Source organism: Chaetodon trifascialis, chromosome 8, assembly GCF_039877785.1.
Source record: "Chaetodon trifascialis isolate fChaTrf1 chromosome 8, fChaTrf1.hap1, whole genome shotgun sequence".
Classification (NCBI taxonomy): Eukaryota; Metazoa; Chordata; class Actinopteri; order Chaetodontiformes; family Chaetodontidae; genus Chaetodon; species Chaetodon trifascialis.
The window spans coordinates 29,270,651-29,291,599 of NC_092063.1; positions in this window are offsets into that span (position 1 = coordinate 29,270,651).

Genomic DNA, 20,949 nt, shown 5'->3' on the forward strand with positions numbered 1-20,949 from the left:
CCACGTAGTGGTGATCGGCGGTAATGTACCATAAGGAATCGATTGCAGGCACAAGGCGTGGTATATTTGTCAAAAGTAAAAACTATGTCAGATATGTGTGGTGGGTGGCATAGAGTAGGAAAGGGGGCAGGTGTGTTAATTAGTCACGTCAGCGATAAAAGGCTACCTGCAGGAGGAACACAGGTGGCAGCAGGTGTTCAGGCAGAGTGAGGCTGGTGCACACCTCATTCCACGCTGGTATGCAGGGAAAGCTGGCGTGCAGGAATAAGTGGTAGGCTTTTCTTTCTGTGTTTTTTATATGTCTTATACTGTGTAGTTTGAACATATGTTGTATTTACTGTGTTTGTGTATTTCAGACCTGTTTCAATCCCTGCTGGGTTAAAGGCGGCTGGTAGTTGATGTCGAAATAGATCGACGTACCAGGTATTTTAAAGTTTTAGCTATGTAGTTTTTAACATGTGGTCGAAATTAAAGATGTATTTTTGTTTGGTTAATAAATTGTTGATTAGTGTTTGTTCCTCCGCAGGGCATCAGTGGTCCATTTGCTGCTCTTGCCGTGAGACGGTTTTTTTGTTAGTTTTATTTTCTTTTTTGGGGCTTTTTGTTTTGTCTAGTCCGCCTCGGCAAGTGTGCCGGTAGCGGGCAAAAGAGCTGGGTATTGCCCCTGGGGCGGACTAGTTTTTTATTTTTCTTTGTTTTTTGTTTGTTTGTCTGATTTTCTTTGTTCGGCTTGTTTCCCCCATTCAAACACTTATCTTTAATGGGTCGATCCCGGTCGGGTGATCACGGCAGGCTTACGGTGTGTTTACCCTTCTGTAGTGTAACTGTTTTTGCATGTGTGTAAATCTTCGAGTTAAGCTTGGGATTGGAGTGTATTTATTCCGTGTACAAGCCTTGTTAACAGGGTGAAAAGGTGTGTTTTCACATATTCCAGCCCCTGCCCGGGTTAGTCTGACTGGGGATTAACCACAAGAAGATTAAGTGTGACAATGGCTTATCGAACATAATTGTAAAGCCGAGTTTACTGGTAATAAATAAATACTTTTCTATACCTCATGGCTAATCGTTATTTCTGGTGCTAGTGACCTGCGGTGGGTGTAACATATGTAATACGTCCAATGTCTTTTTCTGAACACTTTTCCTTTGATGGAAAACATCATGTTAGTCAAGGGAAGACATGAAGGTGAATTCATAAACATTTAGGAAACTATGCAAGGTCAGCAAAGTGTGAAAGAAACGAAGGTGAATGAGATCAGAACAGAAAATGCTCCATATACAGACACTGCACGGAAAAACAGCTTATCAGAATATGTGCTTGGACAAGAAAGGATTTTTGGCATTCATTGCCATGGTTATTAACTGCTGACGTACAGGGGACATCAGAGAGGATTAAAATGGTGTTTGACAGAGTGAGGAGATTCTTGAACATGGACATATCTGGAGAAGATCTAGATGCTGCTCTGATTCTGATTTGAATTTACAACAACATTTTACCAACCAAAGCTGGCCGGCCGGCCAACGGTCCCATACTCTGTGTCGGTTGTCTGTCGTTAACGCTACCTACCGCAGCTGCATCTTCTAATTGACGCCGCGAGTGGGAACTAATGCCGTGACGTCGCCTGTGACTGAGCAGTGCCACCGGATGCAGCCCCACCTGATGCAGCCCCTGAAGAACGATACCTCTTTCCAACCGTGGTAACACAGACAACGAGCTACAACCTACTTTTTTTTTTATCAAAATAAGCCGTCCTCTGTGCAGTATGAATTAAACTGGTCTCTACGAGCAACCGGCAGCAAGACTGGAGCGCAGGGACCGTCTACAAATGTCTATACCGATAAGAAACAATGAAAGATTATTCAATAGCTTCACTTCTGTTAAATGTAGTGCCACCAAACTCACCTCACACATTAATTGCATCCTGCTGGTTATACTACATCATTTGCTTTGGAGAAACATGCTTTTACATAATTTGGGGGAATTTTTAGAGGGAATAATATAATAAATAAATAATAAACACCAATAGCCTCCTCCTGTTGATACTACAACACTTAGTTTGGGAAAAGGTACTTTTACAGAATTTTTGGGAATTTTTCAATGGAAGTTTACCGCAGTCCTCCCCTCGAAAGTTTTGCTGTACATAAGTTGCAGTCCACCTTGTTTTTGTCGCTCTCATTCACCCAGAAATATTTCCACACTGCTGACATCATGGTGACTCCTCGCTGCCCGCCTTGCAGTCAACTACTGTAAACTGCACGCTGCCATAAAGTGGTATCGGTGTTGTGGTGTCGGTGGCAATTTTATGAGTACGAGTAGGAGTACTTATGCCCGGTATCGGCTCAATACCCGATACCAGTATTGGTATCGGTGCATCCCTAAAAACTATAAAGGAAAAGAGTAGATAAGAAACTAAAGTAGGAAACCAGACTTAATAATTATAATTAATAGAAATAGTCTTGACTCAATTGACTGATGAGCTGCTCTCCCAATGGCGGAAAATAAAATATATTTTTTTCCAGAAGGAGACACTTTTCCTGCCCATGGGAGAATAGACAAAAAGTTAAAGCTAATGATAACTGATTAATGAGCTGTTGCTTCTGAGGGAAGTGATATCTTTCCAAAAAGGGGAGAGGTGTTTTTCTCGCCCACAGAAGAAACAGACCTTGAGATAAAGGAAATCTATGAACCACCCATCCTTGCTATCATAAAGGCAGAGTGGCAAGTGGAAGTTGTTAGAGGATAAAAATCCATTAGCCACCTGGCCTCCTGCCATAAGGGCAGGGCAGCAAGTGGACATTGTCAGTGATGTTGAGGAAGTAAATTAGATTTGAGTTATAGTTGGTGTAGATACCACTCTCAGTCTCTGAACTGTTGTGCCACAGTGTTTCAGTGAAGGAGAGCTGTGTGTGTGTTGCAGCTTCCCAGTAAAGCAAGGGGCTGAAATGGTAGAGTGGCTTATTGCCTAAAGAATAGGCAAGCACACAGTCACGAATGAGACAGTGAGTAGTAGGAAGTATTGCTTGTTTATATTGTTACAACAACGTAGAATTAGCCAGGAAAACTGCGTAAATACTGCGTACATGATGAGTATATAACAGAGTGATGTGTTGATATTGAACTGTGTAAATAATGAGTGTATGACAAGAACAATGTATTAGGGTTGAACATTTGACTATAATAACTTTCTGAGGAGCAAAAAGGAGCACCGAGAAGTGTGGGAATCAAAAAGTGCTGTTATATAAAATCAAGTACACCTTAACACCAATAACACCTTTGAATAATAGTATAAGATAGTAATAGTCACACACGCACGCACGCACGCACACACACACACACACACACACATATATATATACACACACACAGTGTTGTGCCTGAACGCGTTCATTGAATGATGGTTCATGAACTCCAACAACATATTTTGGGCGAACGTGAACTGAACGTACTGTATTACTGCCTGATGAACGTTACTGTGAACTCGTTCATTCTGGTGTCTGTGAACGGCACGCTCTCTCAGTTTAACTTTGTTCAATAGGGTGCCAGATTTCTATAGAGCCTTCCAGGCAAAAACCCGGCAAAAACATACCGTAAACAGGCCTTAATATGTATCAGACAAAACACCCAATCTGGCAACACCTGCCACCAGTGTCGCACCACCGTATGCGTCATCAAAACAAAAAGCAGCATGGAGGCGACAGCAGCAAGGAGGCACCGTATGATCATTTAAACAGGTTATATGATGAGGTCGGTGAGGATGGGAAAAATCTTACATTTCTGTGCAAACTTTGCCTGCCGGCTTTGAAAAAGAAAATCCGCGCTTCAGTCACATCTACAGCAAACCTGAAACAGCACATTGAACTGAAGCACCCGGCTAGCCTTTCAAGGTATGTTCTGATGCATAGTTACAGTATTAAAACTGCTAAAATAATTGCTGTCTGTGGTTCTATATGGGCTGTGGCAATAATTTTGAAAAATAATAGCTCACAGCAACAAATGGGAAAAAAAAGAACTATGAACTAGTTCATTTTTGGAATGGTGAACTGAAATTTGTGAACTGAATTTTGAACTAGTTCATGTAGAAAGTGAACTTTCCCAACACTGTATATACACACACACACACATACACACACACACACACACACACACACACACACACACACACACACACACACACACACACACACATATATACGTATATACATACATACATGCATACATACATATGTGTATATGTGTGTGTGCGTGTGTGTGTGTGTGTGTGTGTGTGTGTATACACTGAACAAAAATATAAACGCAACACTTTTGTTTTTGCTTCCATTTTTCATGAGCTGAACTCAAACATCTAAAATATTTTCTATATACACAAAAAACATTTCTCTCAAATATTGTTCACAAATCTGTCTAAATCTGTGTTAGTGAGCACTTCTCCTTTGCCGAGATAATCCATCCCACCTCACAGGTGTGGCATATCAAGATGCTGATTAGACAGCATGATTATTGCACAGGTGTGCCTTAGGCTGGCCACAATAAAAGGCCACTCTAAAATTTTCAGTTTTATCACACATCACAATGCCACAGATGTTGCAAGTTATGAGGGAGTGTGCAACTGGCATGCTGACTGCAGGAATGTCCACCAGAGCTGTTGCTTGTGAATTGAATGTTCATTTCTCTACCATAAGCTGTCTCCAAAGGTGTTTCAGACAATTTGGCAGTACATCCAATCAGCCTCACAACCGCAGACCACGTGTAACCACACCAGCCCAGGACCTCCACATCCAGCATGTTCACCTCCAAGATCATCTGAGACCAGCCACCTGGACAGCTGCTGCAACAATCGGTTTGCATAACCAAAGAATTTCTGCACAAACGGTCAGAAACCATCTTAGGGAAGCTCATCTGCATGCTTGTCGTCCTCATTGGGGTCTTGACCTGACTGCAGTTCGTCCTTGTAACCGACTTGAGTGGGCAAATGCTCACATTCGACGGCGTCTGGCATGTTGGAGAGGTGTTGGGGTGTGATGACTAATGGGTTTCACTGTTCAGGGCAGATGGCAGACAGCGTGAGTGGCGTTGTGTGGGTGAACGGTTTGCTGATGTCAACATTGTGAATCGAGTGGCCCGTGGTAGCGGTGGGGTTAAGGTATTGGCAGGCGTATGTTATGGACAACGAACGCTGGTGCGCTTTTATATATTATGGCATTTTGAATGCACAGAGATACCGTGACAAGATCCAGAGGCCCACTGTTGTGCCATTCATCCACGACCATCACCTCATGTTGCAGCATGATAATGCACGGCCCCATGTTGCAAGGATCTGTACACAATTCCTGGAAGCTGAAAACATCCCAGTTCGGTAACCCTTTCTTTTACGGTACAGTAATTACTGGGTATTTACCCAGTAATTAGATGGTAACAAAAACATGTTACCAGGTAATTACAACTGGTAACAAGAAGGTAAGTACAATGAAACTATGGACAAATTACTGGGCATTTACCTCGTAACTGTTTGGCAAATTTTAGTGTGTTATTGGGTTATAAGCTGGTAATAAGCAGGTAGCTACAGTCCCCTAATTACTAGCTACTTACCCAGTGAATATATGGTAACAAAAAGATATTACTAGGTATTAACCACTCTAATAAGAAGGTAAGTACAATGAAACTATGGGCAAAGTACTGGGTATTTACCCACTAAATTATAAAGCATTATTGGTAATTACTACTGGTAATAAGTGAGTAAAAACAGCAAATCTCCGGCTGAAATACTAGGTATACTAGGTAAATTATGCTTAAGATTGTAGATACTTTCCCTTTGCCATTGAATCAACACAAACTTGTACCATGTAGGTTCAGATATATTACTATGTAATACATGATCATTTACCTGGTAAGTAAACTGAAACTGTACTGTAAAAGAAAGCCTTGTTTGTTTCCATGTAATTACCATGTTCTTACACATATAATTTGTAATAGATAACTCACCTCACTGGTAAATAAACACAAACTTGTACCATGTAGGTTCAGATATATTACTATGTAATACATGATCATTTTTGTGGTAAGTAAACTGAAACTGTACTGTAAAAGAAAGCCTTGTTTGTTTCCATGTAATTACCATGTTCTTACACATATAATTTGTAATAGATAACTCACCTCACTGGTAAATAAACACAAACTTGAAACTTATAACTCCACAACATTACTAAGTAAAACATGTCAAATTACCCAGTGAGTAAGATGCAACTGTACCATACAAAAAGGAATGTTTAATCGTTTAAATGCATAACAAAGGCACAGTAGAAAGCAACAAGGTGTGCAAAAGTTTAAATTGTTGCAAACATGAGCATTATTAAATAATATATACTTATTTCTGCAGATTTGGGATTCAAAGACAACACTGCAACAACACCAAAAAAACAAACAAACAAACAACAAAAAAAAACAGAATTTTAAAATCTGAAATAAAGTATCCTGCTGTACACAAGTAGAGGCAGAGACAGAGGCAACTTTGGGAAAAGACATTACCTTTCACAAGACACTTGAAATTTGGACTAGGGAAAAACTGTAATTTCTGCACTTTCACCAGAACAGAACTGGCAGAACTGGCTTCAACTTCCTACAATAGGGAAAAACACATAACCCTTCCTAACACTGTAGAAGTGTCTACGACTCAGTGAGTAGTGTGAACCCTCACTTTCTGAATTTACATTTTATAGGTAGCAGCTCAGACTTTTTTTTCATTTGTTTAATTTTTTCTTCAAGAGGTTTATTACCCTCCAGGAAGGTCTTGCAGGTTTTGGCATAGTTTCCTATAGTGTCCTCCTCAGTGAACTCTGGCAGAAGCCTGAAGTCTTCACCCTCTGCAGCAATCAGTACTTCTGCAATGATTGCTGTCAAGGCGATTGTGTTTCTGTCCACGCTCAGCGATTTACAGCTGAGGCTGACGCTCCTTGTACGCCTAAATTCTTTCAGAACAGCTCTGTATCAGTGTACGACGTCCTCTGGAGTATTAACTGCAAGACAGATTATTAAATATGATCTATTAACATTATATCATGATCACAAATACATACAAACATTGTATCATGTATATGATAATCCATCAATCCACTGATTGATTATCAAAGGCTTCAATGAAAACAAGTGCACACAACCGAGGAGGGTGAGCAAAACAGTGGAGAAGTGACCAGACTTGCAGATTCACTTAATGATGCAATTTATAAATCAATAAAAGTCGTATTTTGATCAACCTTTGTGATACGTATGAAATAGGGATGTAAACAATTAATCAACTATTGATTAATTGTCAGTAAGAATTTAATCGATTAAATTAAATTAATTGCAGTTAATCTATCCTTTCCACAGGAGTTTTTCTGTGAAATGTAAACAAGCAAAGCTGACATAATGAAGTGGGATCTCTGTTTAAAACGTGTGCATAGCGCACTAATCACACAAGGGAGAGAGAGACAAAGCTGTTGTAGCCTACCTACTGACCTCAGGCATGTAGATCGCTAAAACACCAACAGCCAGTGAGTAACGAGTCAAAAAGCCACCGACAGTGCTCACTGCTGCCTGAACAGTAGCCTGTTACTTCATGAACACAGCTCAAACTGACCTGGTGCCTCAGCACGGCGCCCAAGCTTTGGTAAAGACACCGAATCCCTCCCGTATTTTAGTCGGGTCGCTACTGAAGCTAAATTTAAAATTAAAAAAAAATTAAAAACGCTCGTCACAGTGGAGCTGAGAACAGCGGAGTTTCCTCTACTACAGCTGAACAGATGACATCTGGTCAAGACATAAGGACCTGTCACAGTCTCATGGTGCATTTCATTATTATAAACTTAAACCTCAAAGCTGTCAGTCCTCAGACTGTCCTGAACTGTCCCTGAACATCACACAGGGACAACATGGAGCTGTGTGATTTGTTAATGAGTCTTATTAATGTTTATATCAGGCTGGGTTCAACAAATCAGTTTATGCTAGTGTGATTTAAGTAGTTTAAATAGAGTTAATATCATCATAATAGTGTAGCCTAGTGGCAGGAAAGACCAATTCACCTGTATGTATTGTGTATGGCCCATGCTTGGTCACGTTAGAAGTCAGGTCAAGTTAGAGGAAAAATGTTTAGGGTGTTTTTACTGTTCTCAAATGTAAAAATGGGTCACATTGGACCCTCAGCATTATTAAAGGGTTAAATAACGTGTTACTTAAACATTTTTTTATTGTGCTCTGAAAGTAAACAAATAAATATTAGTGTAGAGCCCTGTATAACCAATGTTCAGCTTAAATTTTCCTTCTAACAAACCTAAATTTCCCAGTGGAAAATTTAGGTTTCTCAGGAAAATTGCCACTTATTAACTAATCGTTAATCGATCGATAAGGTCTATCAATTAATCGATAATTTGCATCCCTAGTCTGAAATTAATTATTTCACTCATAAGCCGTATAATAAGCGGGACAATGTAGAGTTAATCTGTTGTTATTGAGAAATAAAGACTGAGAAATCCTTCAACGTAGCCGATACAGTCTATGATCGTAGCTGTGCCTAGGTCCCCGGTAGGTCCTCAAGATGGCGCTCACAACAAAAACTGGAGCTACACAGGAAATTGGGGGGGGGGGGAGCCCATTTGAAGTGCTAAAGAAATAAGAATTTGCATTCAAAAACTGTGGGTTTAAAACATTTTTGACTTTACTGTGAATATCTCTGTGGGCCTTACTTCTTCTGTTTAACTAATATACAGTGTTTCTAATAAATAGCTGTCATACTAATTTCTGCGTAGGACATTATTGAAAATCAGTTTCTATCATAGTTGTTGACAATACTCTGTCCTTGGCAATGCCCTGAACTATGATGAACTACAATGACTGTATTATACAATATAAGATGATTGTGTGTTTTATAATGATTAAAGTTACCTCTTTTCCCAAATTTTGCAGGGTTTTGCTTGCTATTCTTCCTCTTCTTCTTCCTCTTTTCTTCTTCTGAGGAGGAGTCTGACCCAGAGTCTGATGAGTCAGACTCTGAGGAATCCATTAGCTTCCTTTTATCTGAGTCATTAACAGAGTACCAAAATTATGAAATAATTATTTTTATTCTTTTTTCTGATTTTCCACCTAAAAAATTATCTTGTTGTAGAGTTTTCTTATATTATTTGTGTGATATGGATACAAAATACGGAATTCATTTAGAATATAGAAATAGCCTTCCATGTTGTTTTTGGTAAGAACACTGTCTGGATACCTTTAGAAGAAGTTGAGGGTCTGGTCTTAAGTTTCTCCTTAATGAAATCCCGCTCCTGTTTGAGTAGTCGGTTCTCCTCTTTGAGTAGTCGATTCTCCTCTTTTAAGAGTCTATAATCCTCCTGTAGGTTAGCCATGGTTGAGGCAGTGGTTGGAGCAGAGAGATGCGTAATCTCTTCAACTAAAAAAGATGCAAAGGAAATTATTACATATTGATATATATTAGGGCTGCAATGAGCTGCATAATAATACTGTCATTATCTGGAAGCGGTGGAGGGGTCTGAGAACAGGTGCTCGGAGTTAGTGTTTCCAAAACCTGTTTCAATTATCAACCAGAGGAGGGTGCATGATAACAATTTTACACCGGGTGGCCATTATACACTTAATGTTTTTACTTTACATTTGCAGTATATTATATTATTGTCAGAACCTGTCTAGATAAACTGCACAGTACAGGCCATTAAATGTCAACCAAGGGAAGTACTCCTCATGACTGGGGCAGCATATACCCCTTTTGAGCCAGGAAAACCCTATCTTGCAACCACACAAAATACTTTTGTAGTATTTACATCCTTTCCCATATAAAATTAAGTTACCTTCATTGCCAGACTGCAGCAAGTCTTCATCTGGTGGGTTGCTTTTTCTTTTTGATGTGTCGGTTCGTCTCTTACCCCGTGTGAATGGCATGACTACATGTAAAAGAAAGAAAGAAAAAAGAAAGAAAGACTAACATTGTGTTAGTGTCCTTTAGCACATGGACTGTAGCTAATGTTTAGCAAAATAACTTAACACTAGAACCACCAAGGGATCATTTTTACCCCCCTGGCATTTTCAAATGCACGTAATTCTGTGAAAATAAATTCCTGACATCTGTCAGTTCATGACTTTACCTAATATTGATTTATTAATCATGTAGTGAATTATTAGGAGTGTGAGATATAAAGAAAAAAAATATGACCATTTATGCCTAGAACCGCAGAGGGGTCATTTTTACCCCCATAGAAATAGCTGTATGGCTGAACTCTAGATTGGCGCCATGCCAGGTTGCTTAGCAACGCATATTGTTTACTCAAGACGTTTCATTCATTAGGAGACAGCACAGCAGCCTTTGCTTGCTATTAAGCTATATCTAGCTCACCAAAAGACAGAAAAAAACAAGAAACAGGCCGTATAAAAAGAAGTGGAAGTGTCAGAGACTCTGACAGCTTCAGGACCTCAGTGAGGATGGAAAATCTGATGAGGGAGAAATTTCACTGTGACTGACCCCTCATTTCCACCTGATCAATCGTCTTCAACTGATAAAAGAGTAAATATCATAAACGCGAATGATTTTGTGTGCTGGCTCTATGAAATATTGCTTTGTATCACGTACCAGCATCTCAGGCTGCAGAGTTGCTATGGCTCCAACACTGTACAGCGGGTTTCCTTGGCAGTGTGGGACGGAGAGAAATAATCCGCTCAGTACGTGGCTGCTAAAAAAAAAAAAGTCCGGAATTAAACTGTAACGTCAAAACACATTAGCATAGTTCAAAAAGCGAGCCTGCTACATCTTGAGAAAGACTGTACATTGGCTGGCGTCAGTACACAGGGGCTTGTCTGTTAAATGATTACAACAAAAAAATTATATGCACAACAGAATATTAACTTATATGCATCCCAAAGCCATGGAGAGAATCCATCACTCTGGTTAAGTTTGTTCCCTGTTGCGTTACATTGTTGCTGAGTTTTGGTAGTCAAAATGCAGTAGGCTACAACGAAGCAATAACGTTATGCATCTAAATTTGCACAATCAAAATACCTTAGCAAAATGCTCCTTGAAGGGCGCGTTATTCACTCCCAGCCGTCTTCTTTTCTCATCAAATTTGACAGAGCAGCACCACAGGTCTGACGCATCTTCCGGTCTACACGGACCTCGCCAGCAAGTAAAAGACATTTCTGTTTAACAATCTACGTACATGTGACAGTACAAATTACATGTGAATGAATGGACTTGAAAATATTCAATAAATGTTACGTAATGAAAGTGACTTATGAAAGACTGGTGCTTTGGCGCACTCGTACAGTTTTTTTTTTCACAAGCGACACTCTTATTGTGAAGTATTTCCGTTGTTGTAGTCGGTGCATTAGTGTTAATTTTATTAAAGTGAAAAGGCCGGGAAATTCAGCAGGAACTGAGGACAGAAGAAGAGGAGAACGTTGCTGATATCTATGGGGAGTTTCGAACCTGGTAAAAGTAGGTTGAAACTATTAAATCAATATATAAAGGCAACACGATGATATTACAAATGCATTTAATGTTACATCCGTTATATTTTGAATTGTTTTTTTTTTTCTTTTCAGTAAAATGACACAGACAAGAAAATTACTGCAGAAGACAGCACAAGGTGGTAAAAACCTCATATGATGGCTTCAGAAGAACAGGCTGTTGGCAAGAAAAAAGCGATGCCCTGTCTGCAACAGCAGAATGAAACTGAAAAGAACAGACACAACAAAAGATGGATATAGGTGGTAAGGTCGACGCATCATTGCTACACACACTTATATGTGTACCATTACATTGCTGTGTCTTTAGCCTTCTTAAAATTGATCAGGTTTTAAAAGAAAATAAGCATTTTGTCATTCAGAATATTGAAATACCAACCAGACCTAAGTGGGATTATTGATATCTAGATCTGTGTGTGTTTTTTGGTCTATACTTAGGGTTAGTGGTTGAGGTCAATTACATGTAGAATGGCATTCAAGCATATTTTGTCTGCACAATCTCTTGACTAGAGTGGTGACTACAAGTCCCACACTTGAGATGTGCTGTAATCAATGGATATGCAACCACGGAATTAATATGACAACTGTGCCCAATGATAAACTACACTTTTGGTGCAAGAAATGTTAGAAACAAGTAAAAATGCTTTGCAATATTATTTGTTATTGGTGAAAATGACTCTCTCCACACAAATATTTTCAGTGCACACACATGTATTTGGCATTTCATATAATATTAATAAATAAAATATATAAAAATACATATATTTGTGGATTCTTATTGCATATATTTAAAACAATAAATATTTGTGTGTGCATCAGAAATACATTTGTGAAACTTTTTTGGTTATTTGTGGATTTTTTTTTACATTTATATTAAATATCAAATATATGTGTGTGCACTGAACATATTTGTGTGGAGAGTCATTTATATATAAAATCTTAACATGTATTTGTGAATCCTTTTGTGTGCATTTATTAATATTGAGACTAATCTAACTCCATATAAAACTACACTAAAACTAAACTACACAAAATACCCAGTACTTTGCCCATAGTTTCATTGTACTTACCTTCTTATTAGAGTGGTTAATACCTAGTAATATCTTTTTGTTACCATATATTCACTGGGTAAGTAGCTAGTAATTAGGGGACTGTAGCTACCTGCTTATTACCAGCTTATAACCCAATAACACACTAAAATTTGCCAAACAGTTACGAGGTAAATGCCCAGTAATTTGTCCATAGTTTCATTGTACTTACCTTCTTGTTACCAGTTGTAATTACCTGGTAACATGTTTTTGTTACCATCTAATTACTGGGTAAATACCCAGTAATTACTGTACCGTAAAAGAAAGGGTTACCCCCAGTTCTTGCATGGCCAGCATACTCACCAGACATGTCACCCACTGAGCATGTTTGGGATGCTCTGGATCGTGTTCCAGTTCCATCGAACAACATCAAAAGACGCCCGCTCCTCAGAGAAAAGGATGAAACACAACAGCAACGGCAAGTCCAAGCTCAACATAACCCAAGACAATGGCAAGACACTAGTGGCAGCATTAGCCCAGTCACACACTTACTTGAAGAGAATGAAGCACAACTTGAGCAGATGACGGCTGAGGTCGACCAATTACTGGGGGGCCTAAAGCAATACCAAATATCAACACCCTTACAAAAAACATGTAGAACAATACAACATGAAAATCATGACGACACAGAGACACCAGTATGATGTTGGGAAAAAGATGATACATCCATCAGGTGCACAGTGAAGACTATGATGCAGCTGAATGGCAGGCACTGACAAGGCTAAGGGACCAGATAAGAGAACAAGTGCACGACCTGCATACATATAACTGAGGATACAAGCCCAGATGATTCAGGATGAGAGATCAAGGGCCAGGAGTGGCCAGCCATATGGTGCACTTTACGAGGAGAAGAGGAAGAAGAGGAAGAAGAAGAAGAAGAAGAAGAAGAAGAAGAAGAGTTTGAAGCATCAATGTGTCCTATAGTAACCACAGGACCAGCACAGACTCGCTTATGTGCTATGGTCATTTATGAACATGATTGGCCCAGCTAACAGGCTGATGGGGCAGATTAATGGACGGGCATGAGATTGGCCCATAGAGACGTCAAAGCCCTGCTGATGCACGTGGCAGGGAAGCATCCCACAGATGACATTTTCAAAAATGCGAATTTGTCAATGGCAGTGAACAGAAACATAACAGACGATGTGGGATTCGGAGGACATCTTAATGATGTATGGAGAGAACTGAGGTACCATTACAACCTACACATATATTGGCAGAACTGGCTCCACTCTTCCCCTCTTAAATTCATCTGTCAAGACCGTAGGCTTCTCTGGGGAAAGCCCAAGTTATACCTCTCACACAGCCAGTCCCCAAGCGAATTGCAGGAAGATCCGTACCAGTCGATTTGCTCGGAATAGATATTTTGTGGCTCTCAAATCCAACTCAATTTCTCTGGGGGGACAACTGTTGCGATGATGGCCGTTCAATGAGTAGAATAGTAATAAATAAAAGTCAGATAGCTAACTTTACAGTGTTACATTGTATTGTTTAATTTGGTTTTCCTGTTCAACAACTAGATGGCAACACCAGACATGAATTGTACATACTGTATGGTATTTTTGTATAGCTATATCAAGGTAAATATCTCAAATACAATAAATTAGGTTCCACAATAAAACACTTTCACCGTGGCCATCAACAGACACATTGTCATCCAGTAGTTTGCCCATGAAATCACTGTTAGCACAGTTTACAACAGGGGTCGGCAACCTTTGTGACATGGAGTGCCAGTTCGAAATTTTCTTCTCAACAAGTGTGCCATTATCAGCAATGATGCAAAGTTAAATTATGACACAAAATACAAAAACATTTCCAACACACCTGGAATTTTATTCCATCCATATAGAGCACATCCAATCATATTTTTAAAGATATGTTTCTGTTATTAACTCAAAACACTGCCTCCATAAACACATTTTAAACATATTGCACTTGGGAGAGCCAAAACTGAGACAACAGTGCCACTGTACTATATCTGTATATCATAACAAAACAGCCATAATAGTGCTATATCTGTATTATATAATAACAAAACAGCCTTAACAGTGCTATATCTGTATTATATCATAACAACATAGCCACATTAACATTAAAGGACATGGACAAACAGCTACAGATTTAAATTAAAACCAAGTGTAGGTTGAGGCAACATCAAACAACAAATTAACAGATGCCTACCAGATACTCCGTGTGATCCCTGGCCCTGCTTTGCTTGGCTGAGCTCTGTGATCTGGGGCTTGAAGTTAGTTACTTTAAGTTGCAAACATGCCTCAGAGTGCTCTGTTGTTAACCGACTGCAGGTGGGGCTGAGCACATGTTTCATGTGTGAGAATACCTGCTCACAGAGATATGTTGACCCGAAGACTGACAGCAGCACCAGTGCAATGTCCTGGAGACAGCTGAACTTCTCAGGTGCAGATGCCCAGCAGGTGAGGATGTGGGCTCCGTGATCTGACACTGGTGTGGCTTCTAACTGTTTTCTGAGCTGCAAACTTCGTCACCCACAGCGGTGAGCTCTTCAGCTCAATCAGTTGCATTTCCATGTCCTCTGTATCCATCCAGTCAATCAGAGTAGCATCCAAATCATGTTTCATCAAAGCTGTCGGGCTTGATCAAGAAAGAGAACATTGGTCCGTACCTGTTAAAATCCACAAATCGCGTTGTGAACTCAGCCTCCAGCTCACGCATGTACATGGTTATTTCAGTGGTGCTGATGTTGCGGTGGGAGCACAGCTCCCTCAGGTGTCGGAAGTAGCGGAAAGTGGAGATGGAAATGACATCTGAGAATACTGCCAGCTTACCGACAAAAGCTGTCCATGTCTCAAACATGTCCAAAACAGTTTGTCCTGCACCTTGCAGTCTGAGATTGAGCCCGTTCAGGTGTCCTGTAATGTCCGTGAGAAACATAAGTTTCACAATCCACATCTTGTCCTCCAATTCTCGATACTTTTGGCCCTTCACAACCAGAAAGGCCTTGATAGCATCAAAGCAGCTGACAAATCGCTCCAGAACTTTTCCGCAGCTCAGCCATCTCACTGCTGAGTGGAGAGGGAGATCTGTGTATGCGCTGTCCAGCTCCTCCAGCAGGGACTGAAACTGCCAGTGCGTCAGCATAGATCGCTTCACGATGAAGTTTTTTGACATTTTTGCACACAGATTTTCTTGATGTACTATGCAGTTGAGGGTCATGATGGGGTGGTCAACTTTTTCTTCAATCAGTTTGACAGCTCCCTTTTGTCTCCCAACCATGGTGTGGTCACTGCAAACACTTTCCAGATGTTAATCCCTCATTCCTCAAAATGTTCAATGAACGCCTTGGCTATGTCTTCACCTTTTGTTGTGTCAGGCATTGGTTTTAAGCAGCAATGTTCCTCTCTGACAGTTGAATCACAGTACCTTGCCATGACTGCCAAACGCGGGATGTCATTCATGTCCACGCTTTCATCAAGTGCAATGCTAAATACCGCAGCATCTTTTAATCCATCTGTTTGCTGAATTCTGACATTTTCAGCCATTTCATCGATACGTAGCTGAACACTTCTAGCTGACGTGGGAATGTCCTTTACTTGTGACTTGATCGTTTCTTTATTTGGCAAGGTTTCAAAAAGAGTATCTGAGCAACTGAGAAAAGCCTCCTTAATAAATTCACCATCCGTAAACGGCCTCCCATGCTTTGCAATGCAATGGGCAATGCGATGGCTTGCTTCTGTACCGTGGTTTTTAGGAGTGGCAAAAACTTTGAGGGAGCTAACTTGTTCTTTCTTCTCTGCTCTTCTCCCTGTATACAAACAGCTGCACCTCCAGTCACCAGTCCGTCAAGCTCCCGAAGTTTGCGGACGACACCACCCTCATCGGACTCATCTCTGATGGCAACGAGTCCACCTACAGGTGGAAGGTTGAGCATCTGGTGCAACTATTGACACTGTGGAGTCTTTCCGCTTCCTGGGAACCATCATCTCCCAGGACCTCAAGTGGGAGCCGAACATCAGCTCCCTCATCAAGAAAGCACAGCAGAGGATGTACTTCCTTTGGCAGCTGAAGAAATTCAATCTGCCAAAGACAATGATGGTGCACTTCTACACCATCATTGAGTCCATCCTCACCTCCTCCATCACCATCTGGTACACTGCTGCCACCGCCAAGAACAAGGGCAGACTGCAGCGTGTCATTCGGTCGGCAGAGAAGGTGACTGCATGACTGCAATCTCCCATCTCTTTAGGACCTGTACACCTCCAGGACCCTGAGGCGTGCAGGAAAGATTGTGGCTGATCCCTCTCACCCCGGACACAAACTCTTCGAGACACTCCCCTCTGGCAGGAGGCTTCTGAAAAAACAGACGGTGCTTCTAGAAGAAAAAATCAAACAAACAAAAAAACAAAAAACAAAATCAGACTTGTGTATTTGGATTTAGTTATATTTTTAGTTATATTTTTTACTTCTTTAATAGCTTATTTTTAGTAGATGTGTCATGCACCAACTTCACCAAAACAAATTCCTCGCATGTGTAAAATCGTACTTAAAGTAATAAGGTTTTTTCTGATTCTGATTCTGATTCTGATTCTGAAACGATACTCCATCATAGGTCATGACATTTACCTAAGATCACAAGGAGCAGCAGCAGCTGTGGAGCTCCCACAAGAACTTCAAGAATGGTTTCGAACCAAGGTATCATTGATGATAACTGAAGGATGTGAGTCTCATGAACTGGGTCCAATGGTGAAAGCAGCCCTACATGTGCAGAAATGGGAAACCACTGAAAACCAAAACATTCATATCACTCCAGACAGACAGTACATAAGGAGATCAATGAAATCGTATGATGTAGGAGTAGCAGAGAAAGTCATAGTGAAGGAGAGACCACCAACTCAAATACCATTAACTGCAGGAAGAAACCCTACTGAACACAATACCATCAGAACTGTGTTGAAAACACAAGACAGATGTTGGTTATGTCAAAACAGCACAGCCAGTGAGGATAAAATCAAAACCAGGAGCTAGATTACCATATGAAAGACAATATCCGCTCAAGCCACATGCCATGGAAGGAATCAGACCCACAATTGAAGGTCTCTTTGAAGCTGGAGTCTTAAAAAAGACCAAGAGCCCCTGCAATACCCCAATTTTTCCAATCAAGAAACCACATACTAATGACTATCAATTAGTATATCATTTCAGGGCAGTTAATGCCATCGTAGATGCCGAAACCCATGTTGTCCCTGATCCACACATGTCGCTCTCCAACATTTTTATATAGATTCAACATATCACTGTCACTGATCTCTGGTCTGCATTCTTTTTTTTTTTTTTCAATATCTTTATTAATGTTTTAAAATTACTTCCAACAACAAAGACACAGGTATGTTTTCATCCAGCAAGAGAAATATCAAAAGACAGAAAAATTATTGTCCAACATTGAAATCGGACTTTCTCTTATATGTCAGACATTTGGAAAGAAACTAAATGCAAAGAACAATAACAATTTCAAAACAAATGGCAAAAATAAAATAAATAAATAAATAAATAAGATTAAAAAAAAAAAAAAGAAGTTTCTCTGCTTTTTCAAAAGGGTTCCCCTATTGTTATCACATCATTACATCATTTTCAAACTCAAGGAGGAGTAAGTTCAGACATCTGCAGAGGACCATGTACATTTATATCTCATCTGCCACATCCATCACACTACTTAGATCCACATTCTCCATATACAGTGAGGTCAATTAAGTATTTGATCACCCTGTGATTCTGCAAGTTCTCCCACTTAGAAATCATGGAGGGGTCTAAAATTTTCATTGCACGTGCATTTCCACTGTGAGAGACAGAATCTAAAAAAATTTTTTTTAAAATCCAGAAATCACATTGTAAGATTTTTTTTAACAATTTATTTGTATATTACTGTGTCAAACAAGTATTTGATCACTTGCTTATCAGACAGATTTCTGACCGACAAAGACCTGCTATGCTGCTTTTAAATAGTCCAACTCCACTCTACTCATGATTCTAATTTAGTAGCACCTGTTTGAGGTTGTTAGCTTTCATAAAGGCACCTGTGCACCCCACAATCAGTCAAAAGTCTAACTACCAACATGGGCAAAACCAAAGAGCTGTCAAAAGACACAAGAGACAAAATTGTAGACCTTCACAAAGCTGGAAAGGGCTACGAGACAATTGCCAAGCAGCTTGGTGAGAAAAGAACAACTGTTGGAGCAATTGTCAGAAAATGGAAGAAGTTAATGATGACTGTCAATGTCCCTCGGACTGGGGCTCCACGCAAGATCTCACCTCGTGGGGTATCAATGATGCTGAGGAAGGTGAAGAATCAGCCCAGGACTACACGGGAGGAGCTGGTCAATGACCTGAAGAGAGCTGGGACCACCGTTTCCAAGGCTACTATCAGTAATACACTAAGACGTCATGGTTTAAAATCATGTAGCACACAGAAGGTTCCCCTGCTGAAGTCAGCTCATGTCAAGGCCCATCTGAAGTTTGCCAATGACCATCTGGATGATCCAGAGGAGTCATGGGAGAAAGTCATGTGGTCAGATGAGACCAAAATAGAACTTTTTGGTCTTAACTCCATTCGCCGTGTTTGGAGGAGGAAGAAGGAGGAGTATCATCCTAAGAACACCATACCTACAGTGAAGCATGGGAGTGGAAGCATCATGCTCTGGGCATGTTTTTCTGCACAGGGGACAGGACGACTGCACTGTATTAAGGAGAGGATGAACAGGGCCGTGTATTGTGAGATATTGGGCAAAAACCTCCTTCCCTCAGACAGAGCGTTGAAGATGGGTCGTGGCTGGGTCTTCCAACATGACAACGACCCGAAGCACACAGCCAGGAAAACCAAGGAGTGGCTCCGTAAGAAGCATATCAAGGTTCTGGAGTGGCCTAGCCAGTCTCCAGACCTAAATCCAATAGAAAATCTTTGGAGGGAGCTGAAACTCCGTGTTGCTCAGCGACAGCCCCGAAACCTGACAGATCTAGAGAAGATCTGTTGGGAGGAGTGGGCCAAAATGCCTGCTGCAGTGTGTGCAAACCTGGTCAAGAACTATAGGAACCGTTTGATCTCTGTAATTGTTAACAAAGGCTTCTGTACCAAATATTAAAATTGTTTGACTCAAGTGATCAAATACTTATTTGACACAGTAATATACAAATAAATTGTTAAAAAAATCATACAATGTGATTTCTGGATTTTTTTTTAGATTCTGTCTCTCACAGTGGAAATGCACCTATGATGAAAATTTTAGACCCCTCCATGATTTCTAAGTGGGAGAACTTGCAAAATCACAGGGTGATCAAATACTTATAATAATCAAAGAGCGACTGTTTATCTTTAATAATGTAAGTGATCTTTTCCAGAGGTAAAGTTATAGACAGTTCTTGGTTTACCGGTCTTTTTCCATGAGAGTGATATGACTCTTTTTGCAGATCCAAGGCAACCATAATTCTGGTAGGAGTGTAATGTTTATCAGGATGTAAACCTAAAATGAAAACCTTGGGCCCCAATATATTCTCCAGGGCTTGTTTAATCTCCCTCCAAAAGTGAACTTTATCGCATTCCCAAACACAATGAAAAAATGTCCCTTTTTTCTTATCCACACCTGATACACAAGTCCGCGATAGCACTATTGTACTTGTTTAGCTTTTCTGGTGTCATATATGTCCTCATCAGCCAGTTATATTGTACCAGTTTGAGCCTAGTATTGACAGTTTGTGTTTGTGCTTGGGCACATGCTGCTTCCCAGTCCTCAGAAGAGAAATCTTGGCTTGAAGTTTTAGTAGAGAAGTGGTCTGCATTCTTTAATGTACCGGTCCACCCAGATTCACAGCATTTATTTGCATTCACGTACAAAGGCCAACAGTACACGCACCCCAGGGGTCCCTGGAAAGACTGTCAATCTTTAACAGAGTGTTGGCTCAAGATCTGCAAAATCTGTAGGTCCCCAGTACTGTAATTCAGTATGTGGATGACTTGTTAATTTGTAGTCCCACCAAAGAACAGTGTCAAAAAGACTCAATTGATGTCTTAACAGCTCTAGCAACCGGCGGACATAAAGTAAATAAAGACAAACTACAATTCTGCCAACAAAAAGTAAACTACTTAGGCAGACAGATTTGTGGGGATAAAAGGCTAATTGCCCCATCCCATGTTGAGGCCATAACCAAAATCCCAAAACCACAGAAAGTTGGTCAGTTGCTCTCTTTTCTGGACATGGCAGGATACAGCCGGCTGTGGATCTGTGACTATGCCCTCAAAACAGCACCACTGCATACCTTGATCAAAGATGCAGGACAATCCAACAAAACCACCAAATTGCTGTGGTCCAAAGAAGCCAAGGGGGCCTTTTAGGCACTAAA